Consider the following 15,957-nt stretch of genomic DNA (forward strand, 5'->3'; position numbering starts at 1 on the left):
AAGGGCCTTTGTTATTTAAAAAGCAACCACAAAACTAAGATGAAAAACCAAGGTTATAAAGCTAGAGATTTTCATGTTTAAATAATTTACATTAGTTTTTAAATAGAACTATTCCCCCAGTATATATAAAATCTAAACCACTTAAAAATATCTAGACTTTTTAAAACTACATTTCTTTCCTGAAAAGGATGTCTAAGCGTATCCTAATGAGTACTGAGTATTTGCATTTTCTAAATCTTGCCTAATATGATGCTAGAAGAATGAATACTTGTTTGGGCTTGCATTTTTTGGTACTAGTAATCATTATTGGTCATTTGTTAATTCCTCGGTAAAAGTAGTAATTTTATGTACCCAAGTTGAGCAACCACTGCTTCTTGCTTTCAGCCTCAAAAAGACACCCTTACTCAGAGATCAAATTTACTTCAGTATTTTTTTGGTTTAGGGTTTTAAAAATATATAACCCAATGCACAAAAATGGTATTTTGGTGATGACCTGAGGCAAAGATCTAAATAGGTGGTGTGGGTTTTTTTTTAAGTATCCAATTTCACAACCTCCTTTACCAGATAACTAGTACCTTCTCCCAAGGACTTATCATATAATTGTTATTCCACACACTGAAAATTTTTGAGAGGTGCTATTTTGTTTGGTTGTTTGTACATTTTTACACCCACGTCATCCTCGTTTATTATTATAGCTTTACAGTAATTTTCAATCTCCAGTAATACAAGTCTCTGTCTCATTTATTTTCCAAATCAAGAAGATATATGCAAGTGTAGATACATGTGCACCTATACAAACATATATGTATTCTTCCAAATAAACTACAGGGTCAGTTGAAAACACTTTTTATGGAATAGGTCTTTGAAGACTATATGCAAAGATCCTTTAGCATTGTGATTTTCTCTGTCCCTTAACATGAACTACTGCACTCCTATTCGAAACATCCAATGCCTTTTTCTTAGTGTACTGTACTGATGAGTCCCAAATATGCTGATTTTCAGCTCATTTGGAGACCAAACTCAGAGCAGGTTTTAAAACTCTCCGGTTAAACCCAGCAGATCTAACTCCATCTGGTAGATCAACGCCCCCACCCCCACCCCCACCGCCTTCCAACCCCAAACAGCCTGCAGGGCTGCCCAAGGGGATCCTGATATCCAACACAGAAGAGGGACCCGGTCAGAGGGCCCTGCGCCCCGAGAGCAAGGAGTATGGACTTTACGGGGGCGATAGGGAGTCACCGAGGGTGCCATGATCAGATTTCTCTTTGAGAAGGACAAATATAACCGTGAGAATGGGTGGCTAGCTTAGGCAGAAAGCATCCAGCAGAGGGGAAGAAGGGCGGGAACCTCCCTCGGTACCTGTTCTTGATAAGCAGTGACCTGGACAACGCAGTGGGAAACAAAGACCGATTCTGGTGTTATTTATGGCGTGGCAGCACTGCCGCCGTTGCTGTGAAGCGTGCATTCAAACACTCCAGAGGCAGAAATAAAGAGGCTCCAAACTTGTCCCCAGGCATGGTCGCTCCCTGCCTGTGAATAGGCACATTGTCCCTCTTCCCCTTGGGGTACATTCGCTCAACCAGTATTTACTGAGCACCCATTATGGGTCAATCACCGTGCTAGCTGTAGAAATAAATCCTGGGTGCATCCATGCCAAAAATCAACAGGAGTCATGGAAAACGAAGAGTGTGACTCTGACATGCGGACACAGAGCCAAGTATCAGGAACTGGAGCCACGCAGACATCAGAAAGACTGTTGCATGAAGCCATCACCTTCCAGAGGACACCTGCCTCTCTCCTCCAGGCCAGTGGCCAGCTCCCAACCTCCACTCCTGCAGACCCAGGAGCCCTGTGAGTACCTTTCAAGCCTTCCTCGAAGCTGTATTACCATCCCGGTTTTACGGATGGGTGAACAGAGCCAAGTGAACCCACGTTGACATGCAGGGGAATCAATATAGAATCCAATTCTGGATTCCTTGGCTTGATCATTTTGTCTTTGTGATATACCCCAAGTTCTTACAAAGGCCCTTCATACTCAAAAAGAAATGGGAAAGACCTTTCCTCACTTTTTGCTCAACTGTTTACTCTCCTGTCCTCAATGGGGATGGATTTCCACAGACTCTAGGCACAATCTACCCACTGTTAATAGGAGACCATTCCCTTGGCACTCCTATAATCTAGAAAGAAGTTCCTCTCTCTCCCTCATAGCATTGAAAACAGGCTAGAGACACTTGCTCCACCTTTTTAATGCAAAGAAGGGAGTGAAGAAATTTTTGCATTTATTGGCCAGCGAGAAAAAACGAGAAACACATACTGTTATGTAATAACAGGGTGGTTTCAGTCCAACTTTTTTCTTTTGCTTCTGTAAAATGATTATTGATGCTTCATTCTCTACAAAACTTCAAGTCTGCCATCCCTTTAAAGATTCCTATGTTTAAATCTTGAATCACAGATGATCAGTACGTATTTACTGAAATCTAATCAATTTAGACCTATTACAGAAATCGGTACAAAGCCACTTTGGCCAGGCCCAAATCACGGAGAAATATTCCAAGGCAAAACACTACCAGTCAAGTCCAAGAGCCAAGGCTATCTCTACCAATGGATGCTTTCAGTTCAGTTCAGTTCAGTTCAGTTGTTCAGTCGTGTCCGACTCTTTGCAACCCCATGAACCGCAGCACACCAGGCCTCCCTGTCCATCACCAACTCCCGGAATTTACTCAAACTCATGCCCATCGAGTCAGTGATGCCATCCAGCCATCTCATCCTCTGTCGTCCCCTACTCCTCCTGCCCCCAGTCCCTCCCAGCATCAGGGTCTTTTCCAATGAGTCAACTCTTTGCATGAGGTGGCCAAAGTATTGGAGTTTCAGCTTCAGCATCAGTCCTTCCAAAGAACACCCAGGACTGATCTCCTTTAGGATGGACTGGTTAGATCTCCTTGCAGTCCAAGGGACTCTCAAGAGTCTTCTCCAACACCACAGTTCAAAAGCATCAATTCTTCAGTGTTCAGCTTTCTTCGCAGTCCAACTCTCACATCCATACATGACCACTGGAAAAACCATAACCTTGACCAGATGGACCTTTGTTGGCAAAGTAATGTCTCTGCTTTTTAATATGCTGTCTAGGTTGGTCATAACTTTCCTTCCAAGGAGTAAGCGTCTTTTAATTTCATGGCTGCAATCACCATCTGCAGTGATTCTGGAGCCCCAAAAAAATAAAGTCTGACACTGTTTCCACTGTCTCCCCATTTATTTCCCATGAGGTGATGGGACCAGATGCCATGATCTTAGTTTTCTGAATGTTAAGTTTTAAGCCAACTTTTTCACTCTCCTCTTTCACTTTCATCAAGAGGCTTTTTAGTTCCTCTTCACTCTCTGCCATAAGCGTGGTGTCATCTGCATATCTGAGGTTATTAATATTTCTCCCGGGAATCTTGATTCCAGCTTGTGCTTCTTCCAGCCCAGCGTTTCTCATGATGTACTCTGAATATAAGTTAAATAAGCAGGGTGACAATATACAGCCTTGACGTATTCCTTTTCCTATTTGGAACCAGTCTGTTGTTCCATGTCCAGTTCTAACTGTTGCTTCCTGACCTGCATACAGGTTTCTCAGGCAATCCCAAAGAATGCTCAAACTACCGCACAACTGCACTCATCTCACACGCTAGTAAAGTAATGCTCAAAATTCTCCAAGCCAGGCTTCAGCAATACGTGAACCGAGAACTTCCAGATGTTCAAGCTGGTTTTAGAAAAGGCAGAGGAACCAGAGATCAAATTGCCAATATCCGCTGGATCATCCAAAAAGCAAGAGAGTTCCAGAAAAACACATATTTCTGCTTTATTGACTGGATGCTTTACTTTGGATCAAATGTTTAGTTTTGCTAAGTCTCTCTTCCAACCTCAAGGGGTGACTACTTTCCTTCCCTGTGAAACAAGGTCAATGACACCCACCCCACAGACTGTGAAGGGTGATCTTGATATGTTTGTAAAACTTTAAAAAGCTCTGTAAATCGATAAGAGATATGCAAACATCCTGAGTCCTCCCCTCTGGAGGCACTGTGATGACACCCTTTCAGTTACATGAGTTCCTTGTCTCATTCTGATTCTATCTATGGCCAAAGTAAGGCCAAATTATGCTTTTTTCCAGAGGAGGGGCCGGGAATGCAACCATCAAGGGAACCCCCCAGAAATCAATAAAGACCTGGGAATCCAGTTTGTCGTAAGGCATGATCTTGGAGGAGGAGAGTCTCAACGCTTCTAAGTACTACCTTCTGTTTGAGTTCAGCAAACTTGCCTGGAGGGCTTACCAGCAGAATATTTTGTCATAAGGAAGCTTTAAGGAGAAGGCAAAGACTAGAGCAACAGGGCCTGACTTTTAGCTCCCAGGACAAGAACCTTGTCCCTACCGCCTAAGTGACTCACAGATAATGCAGTTCCACCAGGACACAGGGGCAGGAGGGTGCAGCCTCCCTCTACTGGGAAGGGTCCTCTGACAAGGAACCTGTCCAGGGACCTAAGTCGACCATCCAGCGCGGCAGCAACAAGGCCAAGCAGTATTCACCATGCACAGGTGGGAGGCTGACCATGGAGTTGCTGAGGAAAAGAGGCTCCATCAACCCCAAGGTGAGAGGATGACCACGTCCAAGACAAGGCCACCTCCTGCCCTAGTGACCTCACACCCAAACCGGAAGTCCCGCTACTTCCTGCCTCCAGATTGGCCAAAGATGAGACAGAGGAAGTCGTGGGGAGAGGGAGTGGGCAACCACGAACACTCAGGCGCACCTGGGGAGTCAGTGACATCCTGACTGGGATTCTCCTGAAGACGCGAGAGCAGGCATTCCAGCCACTTCTCTGGAGCAAGCGGAGACACAGATTGCAATTTTATGTTTGTGACCCAATGCCTCCAGCACCCTCAACGCTCATATGGAAGCGCAGATGACCTGTTAAATAACGGCCTAAGTCTTGTCTCCCTCAAGTTCTGATCCCATCAAAGACTGTAATAATTGGAAAGTCCTCAGTCCTCACATCTTTTCAAAATAAGAACCACCCACCACCCATGGAAGGGCGCATGACACTCCACCGCGTGCATGCTTAGTCACTCAGTCGTGACCCACTCTCTGCGACCCCACAGACTGCAGCCCACCAGGCTTCCCTGTCCATGGGGATTCTCCAGGCAAGAACACTGGAGTGGGTTGTCATTCCATGAGGTCCCATTAAAGAGTCCAGAGAAGTCTTTGAGGTTTATTAGGTGTAATCACAGCCATGCTCTGATGCCTACTGGAAAGGAGGAAGGGAAGGAAGATTTTAAATATTACTGAGCATGTTGATAACAAGCCTTGCAGGCTTATTATTCCCAGCCACCCCTAAATCATCAACGGGGGGGGGGGGGGGGGCAGTGGGGAGGGGGGTGGAAATAAGCCAAAGACCCCCAGCCCCTTGCCCAAGGAGCCTTCCCCATGCTGCCCCATGCTCCCCGCAGCAACTTGTAGGAATGTCTACATCAGAAGAGAAACCAGGAGAGCCGGGACCCTAAACTGGAATAGCTAGCTAAAATTAGTTCTGACTGGTTTTCATTAAATCTTTCTAGCCAGTTGTCAGAGTGCTTCAGAGGAAAAAGTATATACATGCATACATATATATGTATCTCACATGTTCAACAGATGTGAAGAGGAATCAAAGCAAAGCTAAAGGGAGCAGCAGACAGCGAGCGCAGCTCCCCCAAACGAAAGGTCAGCCACGGATAATGCCATCCCCAGAGTGATAAATGTGCACATTAGAAAGTTAAATTTCACGAAAAGAATGTTCAATAAAGCCATCAATTTTATTTTCGGTTCATCTGGCTGCAATTTCAGCCTCCGGTCACTGGGCTCCAGGAACACTGGGCAACGGGGGCAGGCACCTGGACCCTCTGGGGGGTGGGGGGGCCCTGGTCCCCGAACCACCGCGTTCCACACATACTTTCCCAAAGCGCGCACCGAAAGGGCTGCTCCCTCCTCCTTAGCTCACAGTCTGCACAACATTCCCTGCCCTTTGATGTGAAAGAAAAATACGCCGCTTTACCACATTCCCTTCCACTGGGCTTTTTCTGAAAGAAGCCAAGACACCCCCACTCTTGGGGCCACACCGGCTGGCGGCCACCCTGCCAACACCTGGGGGAAGGATGACTAGCTGAGGGTTGGGGCGAGTTTACATCCACTAAATCCTGTTATCCCTGGGTACTACTTAAAGGGAAAGAGATCATGCGCAGAATTCCCCACAATTATCCTTGCAAAAAAAGCCCACCTCTTTTTTATGGGGGGGGGGGTTGTATTCTAATCCCACTTAGTTAAGAATCCCTCCATCCTTCTTAAAGTGACAGGATAATTTGTATTAAATGCACATTTAAACCAACGTTTTATAACATTGCTGTTGTTTTCAGTGAGTCTCCTCCGCCTTCCTACCAGGCATTTTGGGCTAGAATAGCCATCCCACAGTCACCTCCTACTGAATGATTACACTAGTGGGTCAATTAAACTAATCACCTTGCCACATATTTTTATCCGGCTTACAGATGTAAATCTCCCCCAGAACGCCAAGAATGAAAGGCTCCTCTCCAACAGTACCTAGGACTCCAAGTGCCACTCCTGGAAGAGACCCAAGTCACCGGGAATAAGCTTAACTCCCAACCAAAATTACTAAGTCACATTTTCAAATATGGTTGAGTGTGCCTATGTGTTACTCAGTTGTGTCTGCCTCTTTGTGACCCTGTGGACTCTAGTCTACCAGGCTCCTCTGTCCATGGGATTTCCCAAGCAAGAATATTGGAGTGGGTTGCCATTCCCTTCTCCAGGGGATCTTCCTGACCCAGGGATCAAACCCAGGTCTCCCACATTGCAGGCGGATTCTTTACCATCCGAGGCCCCAGGGAAGGGGCAAACGTAGGATCTCCCGTTATTCTTCCCGCACTGCTTCTACACTTCAAGCCTGAATTTCATGTTAATGTGGTTTAGCTGGAGCAGCCAAACACCAAATCCTCTAAAAAGAGATTACAGAGAATGACAGTGCAATACAATGTGGGATTTTTAGCAGCTCAGAAATTCATTGTACACATTTTGGGAAGAAAAAAATTTTTAAGAGATTTCAAATTCAGAGGTTTATCATTGTAGTGTGCGGAGTTTGCTACGGAGCAACCGAATTAGTAAGTCTTCGGAGAAATTTCTCCTGATGAATTACAGAATCTTCTGACTCTGAAAGGGAGGGCATATTTCCATTCAAAGGCCAAGTGAAAAGCAGTAAAAGGGAAAAATCCCAACCCCAGGCAAAGAGCAGCAGGTGGGAAAGACACCTCACTTGTGTGAAACTAATCCAGAAATAGATAGATTATATATATATATTCCCTTCCCAGAGAAAGGAGGCGAAGAGGGTGACAGGGGATAAGACGGTTGGATGGCATCACAGACTCAATGGACATGGGTTTGAGCAAACTGCTGGGGATAGTAAAGGACAAGGAAGGCTGGCGTGGGGTCACAAATCATCAGACATGACTTAGTGACTGAACAACCACCATCCAGAGAAAGTTCCCAGCTGAGGAATGTCACTTCTGGGCGAGCTGACCATTCAGACATGGTACGTACACAGAATTCATCTTATATTACACATCCACAAACTGCCCATTTTGCTCTAAAGATCCAATTAGACAGATTAGCAACTATCTCAAATAAAGATCATAGATTCTTAAGCCACTTCCCTTCTGAGTATAAATAGCTCTTCAAAAAGTTTTACAATATATCATAAACTGAATAATTGCCTACAGAGAAAATCACTTTAGTTGCCTCCTTTGATATCATTACAGCATAAGAATAGCATTAAGACAACGTATCCCAATGGGACAAAAAACCACTGCTATCAATTAAGGGAAACAAAGGAGGAAAGGATTCATGACCTTCGGATAAACTTCTTTTTCCAAAGAACCCAAAACTTTGTCTTTGGTGAAGAACAAGGAAAATAATATACAGTGTCTTCTTGTGCCCTAACTTTTCTCCAGTCAGAGGGAAAAAAAAGAAAATCAGGTAACTGCTTTAAAAATTCACACTTGCACGCAACAGGTACTTCAAAAGCTTGTCAATCAATAAACGGACACAGGCCTGTCCTAATTAGACCACTAAGTAAAAGACATTCCTAAGGCATAGCTCTGAAAAAAGACTCTCACACTTGCCTGTTTGAGATATGCTCCGGATCACCCATTGCTCCTTTTATTTTCAGCTGCAGATGTCACCAAAATCCTAAAAAGAGAATTAAGTGCAAAGAAAGACATCCCCGTGTAACTCAGGGTATCCTAAATGTAGTCTTTTTCTTTTAGGTTTTGCAGAAAGGATGGTGGGGTGTAGAAAAGGATACTCAGCTCACATTCAATATAACCTTAAAAGGAGAATAAAAATTCCACTATTAAAAAGTATAAAAATAGGCTGCAAATCCGCTTGGCATATTAGTGAATAAGATCGTTCTGATTTTTCTCTCTCGTTTAATCAAAACCCTTTTAGGTCAACAATGTTACCCAGTGCCATTATACCAAACAAAACTACCAGCTCGATCCTTTAACCAGGCAAGAGAGAAAGGATCCACACTTTAGTAATATCCCTGGATTTCAGTATTATTTTCTGTAAGAAATTAGCTTCCCAAACTTCAAAAGGAGGAAAACTTCATCTTATTTCAACCACAGAGCAGGGGAAAATTCTCACTTCCCAACACAAATGGAAACCAACCAACCACACATTCCTCTCCAAGAACTCTAGGCAGCCATCTTCTCTGACAAAGCCTTTTGCTACCTGGACAGCCTTAGGCTCAAGGATCCCACACACATTCTTCAACACAGATAATGGAAGCCCACCTACCTTCTCCAGACTGGAGGTCACAAATCCTCAGAGGCTGTAGCCCAGCTCCAGATACCACAATCATTGAATAAAAGAGTTCCTTACACAAAAGATGGTTTTCAAAACCATCTTCCTAGATTCAACTTTTCCCTCCCAACACCTCTCCAATACGCCTGGTTCTACCTTTAAAAACCGACTCATTTGAAAAGACCCTGATGCTGGGAAAGATTGAAGGCAGGAGGAGAAGGGGGTGACAGAGGATGAGATGGTTGAATGGCATCACCGACTCAATGGACATGGGTTTGGGTGAACTCTGGGAGCTGGTGATGGACAGGGAGGCCTGGCGTGCTGCAGTTCATAGGGTCGCAAGGAGTCGGACATGACTGAGCGACTGAACTGACCTTTAAAAATCTTACTCAGAGTTTATTGGAATAATCTACTTACTGGTCCACTTATTTACACACTGAGGAAACTCTGCTGCTTGAAAGAAAAATCTGAATACGCCTGGTCAACTCATAACTCCAAATGCTCTTTCAACATTTCTTCCCTTTCAGCTCAATTTTCAAAAATATACAATGCGTTATTTATATGGATGTGAGAATCCCATCTTTAAAGCCTGTGATCCTATACAAAACAGCTATAACCCAGGGCGGCGGGGAGGGGGGTGGCAAAGTGTTGAGGGGTAGGAGGGCGGCGAGGAGACCTGCATTTCGGTTCTAACTGGTTGGTTGTCTCTGGGCAAGTCACTTAACTTCCCCAAGCCTCTGCTCCTTCATCTGTAAAATCAGAGGGTCTTAAAAGGCACTTGGAAGTTCCAAACTTCGGCACTCAAGTTTCCTTCCTAGACTGTTCTCTCAAATCCAGTCTTCAAAAGCTCCACTTTCTTTTAACCTCCATATTGTTTTGGCTTTTGCCCTTGGGTGTCCAGGGGAAGAGCCTTTGTTTAAAAGAGAGGCCTGAGGTTCCCCAGGGGCCTGAGGGTTAAGGCAAGCCTCCCGGAGCAGGATGTGCATAATCAAACTCAGACAGCAGCTGCTGAGTTGGAGACAATCCTAAAAGGACTGCTTCAGACCTCCTCTTTCTCTCACAGTAAAACTGCCTGGCACCAGGCCTGTTCCGGCTGTTTGAACCTTATGTTTTCAGCACATTGCAAACAACATCTTCTGTGGATTCAACTCTCAAAATGCCAATGGATTTTTCTGTTTTGCTTTTTCAAGCTGGCTCTCCAGAAGCAAATACTTAGAAGACATAAGCACATACAGTGTCCGCACACTGATCACCTATAAACAGGTTGGGATATGAAAAAAAGAGTCTTTGAGGGGCAGGGATGTAAGGGCTCCTTATTCAGGGGATTATTGCTGTCCCTCTATTCACTCTGACACTTTTTCATGAGCTAGCAAAAGTGAATAAAATGACAAAAATCACCCGCTTAGAAATTGCTGCATTTAGGGATCTCACACTAATTCCCGATACTGACCTGGTGTTTCCACAAGGTCACAACCTCTTCCACGGCTCTCTGACTTGTTCCACTTCACTTTCACAGCCCTCTGAAATGAAAACTAATTCCAATTTGCTCTCCTGGAAATACAATGTGAATAACAACCTAACTTCATGAAATGGGTTTTATTTGTAGATTCAAGGGAGCTTTTTTACAATGTGCACTTTTAAAAGCAAAAAGGTTGTCATCACAAAGTTATCTTGGCAGGATTCTTGTATCAACTTTACCTGGCAAACACTGTCTTGTTCCAGGAAGCCTTGTGGGAAAAGCAGAGAGGATGTGCTAGGAGAAATCACTTCCAAAACACAAGAGTGGGTCGCCTTGGCCAAACCAGGGGTCAGCGTGAATTATGAGAAGCTATAAATTTGGTCATGTAATTAATGTTCTACTACTAACTTCTAAAAATAACTAAAATTAGGATTTACATTTCTTTCACATATGCAGTGTCAATTTAAGATTTTTTTCTCCCTGAGGTATCCAAGGTAAAAGAGATATCTTTTAACAATTTGATATAATTACACGTTCTCATATGAAATCTGTTTTGCTGTTGCTTGAAAGTTTCTCAGAATATTACTTCCATTGAAGTCACTGTTCAAGAATATATGTTTTTTTTTTTTAATACTTATTCTCTCTTTCCCCTCTTCTTTTTTTTAGCTGTGCATGCAGCATGTGGGATCTTAGTTCCCTGACCAGGGATTGAACCCACAGTCTCTGCAGGGGGAAGGGAGAATAGAGCACTGGACAGCCAGGGAAGTCCATACTTACTAATAAATATTCATTACTTAGAAAAATTTCCCTAAGAGGAGTCATGGAGAGTGAATGCCTTCAGAAACTTGTCTTAATACTCTGGAATTTGAAGACTTGACAAAAAGCAAGGTGGGAGGAATAAATAACTTACAAAATCAGCTTTATGATTGCTTCTACTATCTAGGGAATTGGAAGCATTCTTTTCATCCCAAGGAAGTCATGAGTGTCAACCACACTGGGGTTGACACTCACAAGCACGTAATTCAAATTCACTTTTCCTCTCCTAACAAGGCCCCCATCAGGTAAGGGGCCACATCCGAGGCCGCAAACTCCCCAGATGTGCTTGATCCAGGATCACGGTGCCTACTGCACCTGCTCTAGGGCCCTGCAGTAAGGATGTCTGGATGGGTTTTGTTGAGCGTGGGCTGGTTTTCTGTGTGTGCTTTTAGGTGGAAGACATGAAAATCAAACCATGGAAATCATTGTAACAAATTAGCAAGACAAGGCAGACACGCATACTTCCTGACTGAAAACTAGGATGGAACCCCTCCAAATGTTCCCCCTGGAAGACGCTGCCAGACTTCAGATCAAAAAACTTTAGTGGATTAAAACTAACAACTTAAGAGGTGAACCGTATTGTTCCTAATTATTATTACCGCTATATTCATGCACCAGCTGTGAACAATTAAAAGCCTGTATCTCTAAAATTCCCATGAACCCAAGAAAAGTAAGACATTTCTGAAAGAAGTTTCAGCTATTTATCTGTAAAGTAACTGCTCTCAAGGTAAGACCCTCTTCCTAACTATTACCACGAGGCAGAAGCACACACTGTCACAGCAAATTTTTGTTTCTTACTCTTTCTATGTCACATATTTTTATCATTAAACATTAAAATAACCAAGAAATATCCTGAGAGCATGTGACTAGGCTTTTCATACTATTAAACTAAGAGCACTGGTCACTTCAATCCCCCTTCTTACATGCTTCCTAGCCTCTTCTCACCAGAATCACCAATAAAATATGAGATCAATAGTAGGATATACCTTTATTCTTTTTTTTTTTTTTTTGGATATACCTTTATTCTTATAGTTAGTAGGCAACAATGATAAAACATACCATTGTTTAAGGGGTGGCCGGGCACATACCAGGAGCCACCAGGTTTGGAGGCTCAGAGAATAAAGAATCCTTCTGCAATGCAGGAGACCCAAATTTGATCCCTCAGGCGGGAAGATCCCCTGGAGAAGGAAATGGCAACCCATTCCAGTACTCTTGCCTAGAGAATTCCATGGAGAGAGAAGCCTGGTAGACTACAATCCATGGGATCGCAAAGAGTCGGACATGATTGAGCAATACTTTCAGGCACACAAATCACAGAATCAAGCTGACTTGGGAGGGAAGTATTAGAATCCAGTAAAGCTCCTACGTTTCACGGCTACAGGAACCCAGGCCCAGAGACTTGGTATGCAGGGTGGAGGGCAGTCAGAGCTCAGGAAGGTCACTTAACCAAGCTTTTACTGGCAGGGCTAAGCCAGGGACCAGAGATCTAAAATGCGCTCCACTCCAGACATTCAGAAATGCATTCCATTTCAGAAGGGAGAAAAACAGAATATAAACTAAAAGCAATCCAGCCACTCTGCATTTCCTCGCAAATGGGCTCAATGAGACTTGAGGAACCCCATGGCCAGGTCTCCTGATACAAGTTACTGTCTTACATTCCTACTTTTTAATTCTTCCCATTTCCCAGCCACATAAGTTAAAGCCAAAGGAAAGACATCAGTCACAACCAAGTCTGTCTGAAGATTCTCTTCTATATGTGTGTCTATATAAAGAGACACACATATTCATATAAATAAAATTTAATAGATAATAAATATATATTAATAGATACAGTCAACAAAGGTCTGTCTAGTCAAAGCTATGGTTTTTCCAATAGTCACATATGGATGTGAGAGTTGGACTATAAAGAAAGCTGAGCGCCGAAGGATTGATGCTTTTGAACCGTGGTGTTGGAGAAGACTCTTGAGAATCCCTTGGACTGCAAGGAGATCCAACTAGTCCATCTGAAAGGAAATCAGTCCTGAATATTCATTGGAAGGACTGATGCTGAAGCTGAAACTCCAATACTTTGGCCACCTGATGTGAAGAACTGACTCATTTGAAAAGACCCTGATGCTGGGAAAGAGTGAAGGCAGGAGGAGAAGGGGATGACAGAGCATGAGCTGGTTGGATGGCATCACCGACTCAATGGACATGGGTCTGAGTAAACTCCTGGAGTAAACTCCTGATGATGGACAGGGAGGCCTGGCGTGCTGCAGTCCGTGGGGTCACAAAGAGTCAGACACGACTGAGCAACTGAAGTGAATAGATATATTTAATAGATATTAAATATATTTAACAGGTAAATATATATAAATTTATATAGATAAATTTGTCCATGTAGTACTGCATATAGATCATAGAGATAAAGGGAGTAAAATCAAGAGTTTGGAAATAAATCCTTACATTTATGGTCTACTGGTCATTATGGTCATTTGTGACAAGCGTGCCAAGACAAGTCAATGGAGGAAAGAATATTCTTTTTAACAAAATATGTTGGGACACCTAGTAACTACATGCCAAAAAAAAGCTGTACCTCTACTTCATAACACATGCAAAAACTAATAATTAACTTAAAATGGATTACAAACCTAAATGTAAGACCTAAAAACATAAAATTCTTAAAACACATAGCAATAAAGTGAGGAAAGGGTTCCTCACAAATGGTAGCAAAAGAAAAATAAACAGGACTTAATAAAAATTATAACTTCTGTGCTTTGAAGTACACTACTAAGAGAATGAAAAGACAATCCACAGAATGGGAGAAAATACTTACAAACTGAATATCTGATAAGCGACCTGCAGTTAGAACATGGAAAGAAAGAAAGAAAGAAAGTGAAGTCGCCCAGTTGTGTCCGACTCTTTCAGACTCCATGGACTGTAGCCTACCAGGCTCCTCCATCCATGGGATTTTCCAGGCAAGGGCACTGGAGTGGGTTGCCATTTCCTTCTCCAGGGGATCTTCCTGCCCCAGGAATCGAACCTGGGTCTCCCGACATTGCAGGCAGATGCTTCACTCTCTGAGCCACCAGGGAAGCCCAGCTGAGTCACATGTAAAGAACACTCAAATCTCAGTAATAAGAGAAATAACCCTATTTTAAAGTGGGCAAAGATTTATATTGACATTATTCCAAAGGGAAATACAAGTGGTTAATAGGAACCCAAAAAGATGTTCAATATCATTTGTCATTAGGTAAACGAAAAACCACAATGAGGTACCATGACACCCTCACTGGAAGGACTATGATCAAAGGCCAGATAATAACAAGTGTTAGCAAGGATGCAGAGAACCCTCGTGCACTGCTGGTGAAAATATAAAATATTCCAACTACTTTGGAAAGCAGTTTGGCAGTTTCTCAAAATGTTAAACATAGAGTTACCATATGACCCAGCAATTCCACTCCTATGGATATAGCCAAGAGAACAAAACCATATGTCCACACACAAACCTGTAGAGGAATTTTCAGAACAGTATTGTTCATCTGTTCATTCACTTCAGTCATGTTCGACTCTGTGTGACCCTAAGGACTGTAGACCACCCAGCCCCTCTGTCCATGGGATTCTCCAGGTAAGAATACTGGAGTGGGTTGCCATTTCCTTCTCCAGGGGATCTTCCTGGCCCAGGGATCGAACCCAGGTCTCCCACATTGCAGGCCGATTCTTTACTGTCTGAGCCACTAGGGAAGCCCCATAGTATTGTTCATAATTGCCCCAAAGTTGAAACAACCCATACGTCCATCAACTGATGAATGGGTAAACAAAATTTGGTACATCCATATGACAAAATATTATTTGGCAATAAAGAGAAATTCAGTACTCATCTATGTACCAAAAATACATATGTATTTTGTACAAATCTATGTACAAGGTACAAATCTATGTACCTTGAAAATATTATGCTAAGTGAAAGAAACTTGTCACAAAAGACCACATATTATATGACTTCACTTACACAAAACGTCCAGAACAGACAAAATTATAGAGACAATCTATAAAGACAGCAGGCAGATTAGTGGTTACATAGGACTTAGTGGGGGCGGAATGAGAGTTGACTGTTGATGGAATGAGAGGGTTTCCTTTTGCGGTGATGAAAAATGTTCTAAAATCAAATTGTGGCAAATGTTGCACAATTGTGAAAATACCAAAATCACTAGACTGTACACATTAAATGGGTGACTTTGTGGTATATGAGTTATATCTTAAGAAAGCTATATACACTATGTATATGTATACATATATACATTATATACAAATACATGTACATCAACTACAAAGAGCAAAAAGAAAGACTGTTTGCCAGTGATGCATGGCCAAGCAAATGATTTTTTTAATCCATAAATTGTTTTCAGATAATGCAAGGTATGTTTTGATCCTGAGTTCAGTGTCAAATTTTGTATTTAATAGAGGACCTCAGATCAGGAAGCTACCAGCTTCCCTGGTAGCTCAGTCGGTGAAGAATCTGCCTGCAGTGCAGGGAACCTGGGTTTGATCCCTGGGTCAGGAAGATCCCCCGGAGATGGAAATGGCAACCCACCACAGTATTCTTGCCTGGAAAATCCTACGGACAGAGGAGCCTGGCAGTCTGCAATCCATGGGATCACAAGAGTCAGACACGACTTAACGACTAAACCACTCAAACCAGAAATAAAAACACCGAAAAGGTTATTAGTAGAGAGGTGGAGTCCATAGAAAGTCCTTCCAAGCTTTTTAGTTCTCCAGTCTAGGGCAGTTATTCTATAACTTCAGTATTTAGACGTTAAAATGCAG

General features: G+C 42.9%; 1 protein-coding gene across 1 annotated transcript in view; it reads right to left on the reverse strand.

Annotated features, from left to right (window-relative positions):
• SDC2 (syndecan 2) overlaps positions 1-15,957 on the reverse strand; it is a 121,855-nt gene that overhangs the window by 82,312 nt on the left and 23,586 nt on the right. The gene's annotated exons all lie outside the window — the stretch shown is intronic.

The sequence above is a fragment of the Dama dama genome, chromosome 21 (genome assembly GCF_033118175.1).
Source record: "Dama dama isolate Ldn47 chromosome 21, ASM3311817v1, whole genome shotgun sequence".
Lineage (NCBI taxonomy): Eukaryota > Metazoa > Chordata > Mammalia > Artiodactyla > Cervidae > Dama > Dama dama.